At 45.6% G+C, this 9,878-nt stretch overlaps 1 non-coding gene across 1 annotated transcript; it reads left to right on the top strand.

Moving 5' to 3' along the window:
• Positions 1-5,190: 5,190 nt before the first annotated feature.
• Positions 5,191-5,327, top strand: LOC115463940. Its single transcript, XR_003941197.1, has one exon. It is a non-coding gene; the product is annotated as a small nucleolar RNA SNORA17 (small nucleolar RNA).
• Positions 5,328-9,878: the final 4,551 nt, after the last annotated feature.

Raw genomic sequence — 9,878 nt, 5'->3', positions numbered from 1 at the left:
ATAATTTCTTGCTCATTGCTTATGTTCAACTGTTTTGTGAAACTATCTCATTTCAATGCTGACCCCATTTTTGAATGTGTTGTGTAAGTTTTGTTAAATAATAAATATTTAAATAACTGGCATTTCTGAGATGCTGTGGATATTATATTAAGTAATGAAGTAGTTTGATGTTACTAATAGTCCTGCATGTTTTGAACAATGAATATGCATGAGATCTATTTTTCATAAAATGGAGGCGGTGCTTGCATATAGATCTCATCAGGGGTGTAGCTAGACTTCAACGGTAGGGGGGTCCAGAGCTGAGGTGAGGGGCACATTTTAGCCCCCCCTGGCGCTGCCGACCCCCCCATTGCCGACACCTCCCCCCCGCCAGACATCAGGACGTCAGACTCAGAAGAAACCAAACAAAGGAAGAAGACTTCGGCTGGCGGGGGTTGGAGTCCCCCGCCAGCAAAGGTAGCAGGCGGCGGGTTGGCGGCAGGCGGGGGGGTTGAGAGGGTCGCTGGAAGGGGGTCCAGGCCCAAATCTATGGGGGCCCAGGCCCACGTGGCCCCATAGCAGCTACGCCCCTGGATCTCATGCATATTCATTGTGGAAATCCTGAAAACCCAACTGGGTCGCGACCCTCGAGGACTGTGGTTGCCCACACTTGATATTGATAGATTACTATATATCTATATCTATCTATCTAGATATATGGATATTCTAAATAAACTATCTGAAAATTGCCCACCCAGATAAAAATATGTACTGATGGTTCTTTGGCTATCACAACCTATTGTTTTACTTTGACTGCAGCTGTTCTCTGCTGACGCCTAGAATGGTGGTTCTCAGCCCAGTCCCGGGGCATACCCTGCCCGTCAGGTTTTCAGGATATCCACAATGAATATGTTTAAGATACTTGCATACCAAGGAAGCAGTGCATGCAAATCTATCTCATGCATACGCACTGTGGATATCCTGAAAACTTGCTTGGCTGGGTGTACCCTGAGGTTCAGGTTGAGAAGCACTGGCCTAGAAGATGCCACCCGTGATGAATCCTGAGTCTGATTAATACAGGGGCACTCAACCTAGTCCTCAGGACATAGCTATTCAGATTTTCAGGATATCCAAAATGAATATTTATGAGCTAGATTTGCATACACCGAAGGCAGTACATGTAAATTTATCTCATGCGTATACATTGCGATATCTTGAAAACTGACTGGCATAGTGTGTTGAGAACCCCTGGCCTAATAGTTAAGCCAATCGTGCTATTCTCTGCCTTCCCTTGTCTCACTATTTCCTACTGACATTCTTTGGTCTTGCTTCCTGTACCAGTCTTAGCCCAGGAGAAAAAGTGCTGAGTGAGGTTGCACTAGAGCAGAGGTTCTCAACCCAATCCTTGGGAAACACCTAACCAGCCAGGTTTTCAGGATACCCACAGGATACCCACAATGAATATGCATGAGATAAATTTACATGCACTACCTCCATTATATGCAAACCTATCTTATGCATATTCAGTGTGGATATCCTGTAAACCTGACTGGCTGGGTATGCCCAAGGACTGGGTTGAGAAGTACAGCACTAGAGTGAGGGATTGAAGAGAAAAGAGAGAGGTGCTGGAGGGAGGCTAAAAGAGCAAAGGGAAGCAGGAGATGCTAAAGTAGTGTTACCATATGGCTCCAGAAAAAGGAGGACACATTGATCCAGTCCAGTTTTACGGACTGGATCAATGTGTCCTCCTTTTTCTGGAGCCATATGGTAACCCTATGCTAAAGTATATGAAATTTTTTTTAAAAAATCATAAACAATAAAGGACCTACTCTCTGACCACCTTCATGGGCGGGCATATTTTTACAAGATCATCATGACCCTGCTACCTAGCACCACAGTTCTTCTGTCCCATGATCTCACCTAGAGTAAATAGTCCAGCTCCACATTGCAATGCTCATTGGCGTGCCAGCCTGGATCAATAAAGCTGATAGCTTAATTCTTCTAAAAACACAGTTCAGGCCTGGTATGGACAGCTAGGAAACAAAGCCTAATTTAACCTAACCTCCCTATAGCCTACATGCCTAAAACTACCCCAAAACAAGATGAAAACTGTGCAGCAAAATTGTCAGTTTTGGATTACAGAATATTTGAAACATTTTGCAATGAATCAGTTCCTGTTAATCGGAATTCAGTCACCCCTTTCTATGTTACACTCAACTCCAGAGGCTTTCATAGCATCAGTCTCATGCATTAAAATTAGTGTCTCTGCACATGCAAATGAAGGAGCTGCACATGCAAATAAAGCTGTAGCATGTGCCATGTAAATAACATGAAGTGTTTTTCTTACAAACTATATAACAAGTGCTTAGTAAACCTAACATTTAACACATCCCTCAGACCAGGTATTAAATGTTTGCTGTGCATGCTATAGCTTAAAGCACCTATGTCCATTATGAGAAAGATTTGCATTCACTTCACTGCATGCAAATCTCTCTCATAAATATTCATTGTGGACATCTGGAAAACCAGGTTTGGGAACCACTGGTGTATGCAGTCACCTGCCTAGACATCCTGAAAGCAAAAGAGTGACAGACATAGCAGCTAGAGTCTCTTAGTCTAGGTAGCCTTCCAGGGAGACAGCAGAAAACTGATAAAGCAACAGTAGCTATATTGCTTATCAAACACCAGCCCCTATAGATAATAGAATAGCTTGCCTATCAAAGCTACTTTTAGTCAGCACTGACAGAAGGCTGCAGAGAGCTACTGGAAGGTAGAAGAGGAGAATAAAGCACTAGAGACGGATGTTTACTGCACAGGCTCTTTTAGCACATTCTAGGCATTAGTAAGGGCCAGCACTTATGGTTAGGGTGCACTAAAGTCCACACTTACTGCTTACCGCACCTTAGTAAACATGTCTCATATAGTGCGTGAAAGTGAAGCACATGTCCGTGTGGAAACTGGAAAGGGAATGCTAGGTGCAGTGGCGTTCCTGGGGGCGGGGGGCGGTGGGTGCAGTCCGCTCCGCTGCCGCTGCCGCTGGGGGGGTGCCATGTGCCACGCTTCCTGTTCCGGGGCAGAGGGAGCATGGAACGAGCGAAGCCAACAGGCGCACGGCACCCCCACCCCAGCAAGTAAAAATGCACCCGGGGGGGGGGGGGTGGTGTCATTTCGCCGGGGGGGGGGAGGTGTCATTTTGCTGGGGGGGGGGGGTGCATCGGCGATCCGCCCCAGGTGTCATCCGCCCTAGGAACGCCACTGGCTAGGTGTAACCTTTGGTTTGTTTAAGATTTATGATAGAGTGAGCCTTGGGTAGTTAGTCACTAGGGGACTGACTGGAGGACCTGGGAGGAGCTGACAGGTTATAAAAGGGAAGTTTAGGGGGAAAAGATTGTCCTTGGTTGCCTGAGGTCTGAGCTACCTATAGCTCCCTGCCAGGTGACCCGTTGCCATAAAGGGAGGGGGGTCCTGTAGTGCCAAACCCAGTGGACTGGATTCACAAACAGTAAGCTGTTACATTGCATCAGCCATTTGAGGAGCCAGAAACTCAGCGGATTGGGGAGTCCAGACATTACCGGGGCTTGGGTGGTATGCAGTCTACCCATGGCTGAGGCAAAACCTTTGGGGTGGCAGCCCAAAGAAAGGAGTCTAGCCCAGTGGCGTAGCCAGAAGTCAATTTTTGGGTGGGCCAACAGGTTGGATGGGTGGGCACTAGACAGTGGTGTGCTGGTAAATGTTTAACAACATGCTCTATCCCCGGTCCACCTCTGCACCCCCTCCCCCCACCCCCACCCCACCCCCCCCCCCCCCCCCCCCCCCCGTCCACCTGTGCACCTCCCCTCAAAATTGCAGAGCTGGCTATAGCCGGGGAGAGAGCCTGGGGGGGGGGGCAATGCATTACTCTCTCCAGGAAAAAAAAAATTAAATGATCCCAGGTTTCAATTTAATTCATGTTTAATGCGGGATAAAATGCCATAAATAAGTAAATAAATATAAACTTTTAATGTTGAGCACCTGATTCTCAAAGTGGACATATTCCAAACATTATAATGAAAATAAAATGATTTTTTCTACCTTTGTTGTCTGCTGACTGTTTTTCTGATCATGCTGGCCCAGTATCCGATTCTGCTGCTATCTGTCCTCTTAACTCCGTTTCCAGGGCTTCCTTTCCATTTATTTCTTTACTTTCCTCCTTTCTTCTTCATTTCTTGCTCTATATCCATAAGTAAAAGCTGGGTCCTCCGCAGACTTGACTGTCCAGTGGATCCAGCTTCTGCCTATTTTCTTCATCCATGTGCAGTTTTTCTCCTCTCTTCCTTTTCCCTCATCTCATCTCCTTCCTCACTCTTCCATCCCCTCCATCCATGTCCAGCATTTCTTCTCTCTCCCTTCCCTCTCTTCCATCCATGTCCAGCAACCCTACTCTCCCCTGTCCTTCCCTCCATCCATGTCCAGCAACCCTCCTCTCCCCTTCATACACCCATGTCCAGCAACCTTCCTATCTCCTCTTTCCTCCCCTCCATCCACGCATGTCCAGCAACTCTCCTCTCCCCTCCAGCCATCCATACCTAGCAATTCTTTCTCTCCCCTGCCCCCCTCTATCCATCCATACCCAGCAATTCTCTTCTCTCTCCCCTTGTCCCCTCCATCCATCCATCCCCAGCAATTCTCTTCCCTCCCCTGCCCCCTCCATTCATCCATACCCAGCAATTCTCCTCTCTGCCCTGCCCCTATCCAGCCATACCCAGCAATTCTGTTCTTGCCCCTGCCCCCCTCTATCCATCTATACCATACCCAGCAATTCTCCTCTCTGCCCTGCCCCTATCCAGCCATACCCAGCAATTCTGTTCTTGCCCCTTCCCCCCTCTATCCATCTATACCATACCCAGCAATTCTCTTTTCTCCCCTGTCCCCCCTCTATCCATCTATACCATACCCAGCAATTCTCTTTTCTCCCCTGTCCCCTTCCTCCAGCCATCAGCGATTCTCCTTTCGCCTCTCCCGCCCCCATCCATGTCCTGCGATTCCACCTGCCCGCCCGGAGCCCTCTTCTCCCCCCCAAAAAAATTTACAGTGCAGGCTGAGCTCCATTCCCGCATCTGCCTCCCTCACTCTCACAGCAGCACTTCCCAAACGCTGCCCACCGCCGCCACGATCGCAGGATCTACCTCCCTTCATCTCAGCACTCAGCAGCAGCGGTAGCAAATCATACACGCTGCCTCCTTCTAACCCGGAAGCGTCTCCTCTGCCGCTTCCGGGTTAGAAGGAGGCAGCGTGTATGGTCTAGCCTGAATGATATTGAAGTACATTGGGAGAGTGAAATCCACTCTGGGATTCAATTAGGCCATAGGACAGGAATAAGGGGTTTGCACATGTGTTAACCCAGAAAGACTATTGCTTGTGATCATCATGGAAAGAAATTGTGAGTTAAAACCTGGACTGTATTAAGCTTAATGCAGTGAAAATCATCAGTTATCCAGTTCAATAAATGTTCCAGTTATTTTTATCCTCTGAGTGTCATGTGGTTCCTGACTGAATGAGCTGACAGGACCGGGACCTAAATAAGTGTGACCAGTCTGTTGAGCCCCCCTAACCCGGGATAGTAGGTCCGGGTTACACTGGACATGCCCCCAACAGCTATCGCAGGGCTTTTGCACTTAAGGCACAGGTAAAAGGGGAGAAACAGGAGATGGAAGTATAGAAAAGAAAACAGGCGAGAGGGGAGGGAGTTCTAAAGAAAGGAAGCTTCCTTCTCATCTAGAACCACTAGATCTCGACAGTGCATCAAAAGCCATGAACAGAGAAGGAACATAAACCCAGAATCCATAGCACCTATTTCAGAGTAGTTTAGAGCCAACTGACTCTTCAACTGCTCCTTTAGCACCCCTCACCACTCTTGTTTCAACAACAAAAAAAGAAGAAATAGGCAACAGTGACCTTGAAATATTTAGAATAATTATTACTCTCCACCACACAGACTCCACACCCAAACTGGAAGTAGGATAGAAAATGGTGAAATGAAATATTTTTGGCAAATGTATTCAAGCCCTCTAACTGCCAGAAGGTTTACTACTACTACTCATTTCTATAGTGCTACTAGATGTATGCAGTGCTGTACCAGTGGCGTAGCTACATGGGGCCATGGAGGCTTGGACACCCTCAAATTTTCTCTGGGCCCCTGGTTTTGCTGGCGGGGGTCCCCAACCCCCACCAGCTGAAGCCTTCTCCAGTGCCGCTGCGTTGCCTGCCCTGCTCTTTCTTCCCCCTCATGTCCTACATGCTCCTTTTAGTGAAATTGAGTGTCACTAAAAGGAGTGTACAGGATGTGAGGGGGAAGAGAGAGCAGGGCAGGCAACATGGCAGTGCTGGAGAAGGCTTCAACTGGTGAGGGTTGGGGACCCCTGCCAGCCATGGTATTTGCTGTAGCAGTTGGTGGGGAGTGGCAGGGTGGTGAGGTAGTGTGGGGGGGGGGGGGTAGCAGTGGAACAGCAGACCAAAATTGCCCCCCCCCCACCTTGGGCTCTGGCCCCCTCCCACTGTGAGGTCTGGCTATGCCCCTCTATGCAGGTACTTTCTCTGTCCCTAGAGGGCTCATTGTACCTGGGGCAATGAAGGATTAAGTGACTTGCTCAAGGTCACAAGGAGATGCAGTGAGAATCAAACCCAGTTTACCAGGCTCAAGACCTGCTACAGTAACCATTAGGCCACTCGTCCTCCTCTCTTTGATAGAATAATTGTGCACTGCAGTGAATAGTCAAATCCAATTATTTGCATATTTGAATCTTGGCAGCATGCTACCAGGTTGAATCAGTCAATACACATTTCAAAGTCTAAAGCTTTACCAAGAGATCCAGGCCTGGTGTTATCAAGGTAAAAGTTTTCACTTTTGCATGTCCGCTTCTTCCGCATTTTGATTAATTGACTTTGTACATGATGGCCCCAATAACAGAGCACAGCTTTTAAATCAATGAGTTTTTCATTCTAAATGACAGCCCTTGCTTTTTATTAGTGTGGTCTTCTCTTTCTAAACTTTATGATGCCAATATATCATGTAAACACTTTAAAACAAGTTTCATACACATCATAAATTTCCTGGCAAGCCGGCTATGATTGTAGGCACTCTTGAAATCCCATAGTGTGAAGTTGCCAAGACAAAAACTTGAGAATTTGTTGGCTGGTATACACACTGCCCTCAGTATACAAAATGAGCAAGTTCATTGAAAGACAAACACATTTCCCATGTAAATATACTCTGGTTGTTGGAGTATGCAGGATGTTTCTAGGGTTATTGTTTAATTGAATGGCAAAAACCTGATTCAAGTGAACATTTTGATCTGTATAATTATTACGAATGTGCATTTATTTAGAAATGGATGGAAAACATGACAAATAGAGTCATTTTCAGTTCATTTCCCTTACAACAAACCAAATGGGTACTGGTCTTGAATGAACTGGAAATCATTCATTTTTTGAGCCATTATAGCCAGGAATACAGCATTTATTTTGGCTTACACTTAGAGCTGAGACACATTTGGGAGGGACAAGAAAGAAGAAGGAGCCACGACCTGTCAGGATGAAACTTTATGAAAGCAACTAAACGAGCCTGTTCCAGACTAAATACTTCTAAATCCCATGACTGATAATGTCGTCATTTATCTCAAGCAAGCACCATTTTGCACACATTTCTCTGCTTGATTTCATATGGAAGAGATGTCTGTTTTAAGGAAGTGAAAGCTACAGAGTTCGAAGAAATGACAAGGTGTGAAAAATAGCAAACTTGTAGAGGGAAGGCGTACACAGGGCTATGACAGGCATACTCAATGTGAGTGTATGTCTGAGAAAATGACTTTTAAAACTCTTTCAAGCCCTTTGGGCCCATCAGGACTGAAAAGTGACTGGCTCTGCAGTGTCTGTCTACTTTCTTTATATTAGTACTGGGTGTAGCATTGTTACTGTGTTGCACACAACACTAAAGTCCCTAGATATTACACAATATAGAGATACTGAGAGTGATCTATTGCTCTCTCATTGAGTTATACCAATGGTTGCAAGGAGTAGGCTTGGGACTGAGACAAGAAAACGAGCAAAAATAGTTCAACTTCCAGAGAGACCTAGGGCTAGAACCAGTAATGATCAGAGACTTGAGACCTAGAAACTCTGTAGTCCATCAGCCAAGATAAAGATAATTTTTAAGAGGAGAGTAGCAGCTATAGAGATAGGTTCAGTGAAATGCTGAAAGACAAAGTGTCTGCTTTCATTTTCCACATGGGGTAAAAGAAGGCAGATTTAGCAGCACAGTGCTAGGGGCAAGAGGGCAGAAGGTAAAGCCAGCAGAGTGCAGTAGTAAGTACACCCTGTACCCTCCCAAGAAGCATATGGAACAAGTTTTGACAGATTTTGCTTAGAGTAAATCATCATATGAGAGATTTCATGAATCATTTAGGGAGGTAGTTACTAATGTGCATTACGGGAATAATGCGTAATTTTTGCTTCTTAACGTGTTAAACTGCAAAATTGTGCATTATTTTACTTTAATGCATGTTAGTTTAAGGTGCCATGGGTTACATATTGAAAGAGATATTCCTATCGAAACTTTGTATACAAAAGGGGTATCAACATAACCCAAAATCAAAGAAGAAAATCTTCGTGGACTGCCAAAGCGCTTTGGAATATCTCTTTTCACTACCAGCATTACAACATAAGATTCCTGAGGCAGGCGCTTAGGTGTCGAAACACAGCTGCTGTGTCGAGTCGATTTTGATGTTTTGTAATAAAGACTCTTATCCATCTACACGTCCCCTTCGGTGTTTGAGAAGAGCCAACTCTCCCTTCTCCTTTTCTGCTCTGATTGTTTTCGCTTAGGGAACCAGCGCACCTCCATCCTTTGTGTGGTTTCCCCTTGCACTTGCCGCTCAGCCATTTTGGGGAGGAGCCTTTACCATCGCCCATTGAGATGGCAGTAAGGGCTCCCACTGGGAAGCATGCGGCACTACCCGATTACCACCAGGTACACACTGGCACTACAAAAATTAAAACTTTTGTAGCGCCAGATATGACGGTGCACTGGGGGTGGGAACTACCACCGGGCTGCTGCAGTAGCCTGGCGGTACTTCCTTTTTTAGTGAGTGGTAAGCCCATGTTGGGCTTACCGCCACTTTATAAAAGAGCTCCAAGCTGCATTATTCTAGGAAAAAATAATTGCATCTCAAACAGTGGCATAGCCAGACTGCCAATTTTGGGTGGGCCTGAACCCAAAGTGGGTGGGTACAAAATTTTCTCTCTACCCCCCTCCCCCAGCAAAATTTAGTCACACTAATCAGATGCATTTGTCACACAGGGGTAAAGTGCTGCTTTTCAGTACATCAGGTTTCAGAAAATAATTTATTTAATAGCCTAACACCCTTTTCAATGAGCTTTCAGAGGCCAAAACCTCCTGCCTCAGGTCAGTATAATGCTGTTGTGGTATCCTTTCCTGACCTAAGGAAGTATTGATCTCTGAAACGTTATTGACACAGGTACCATATTACTTGATCCTAAATTAAAATTAAAATTATTTTCTTTACCTTTGTTGTATGGCCATTTACTTTTTCTCATTGTGTTGCTCCCAGTCTCTAGATTCTACTTTCCTTCATTTTCGTTTAACTCTTAAACTCTTCTGCGCCATTTGTCATTTTTCTCTCCTTTTTCTTTACTTTCTTCAATATTTTTCAGCCTCTCTCTCTGTCCAGATTTAATTTATTCTTACTATCCATTCTTTAATTTCCTTCTTTTTCCTTCATCTACCTATGGCTTTTCATCTTTTTCTCACCCTTGTTCTCCCCATGCCCCTTCCTCTTATTCTCCAGTCTTTCTCTACTCCCCTTTTCCATTCAGCAGCTCTCCTTTTTCTATCCCCATCCTTC

This window comes from Microcaecilia unicolor, chromosome 2 (assembly GCF_901765095.1).
Source record: "Microcaecilia unicolor chromosome 2, aMicUni1.1, whole genome shotgun sequence".
Taxonomy (NCBI): domain Eukaryota; kingdom Metazoa; phylum Chordata; class Amphibia; order Gymnophiona; family Siphonopidae; genus Microcaecilia; species Microcaecilia unicolor.
Note: the sequence above shows the minus strand (reverse complement) of the source record. Positions and strands in the feature narration are given on the sequence as shown.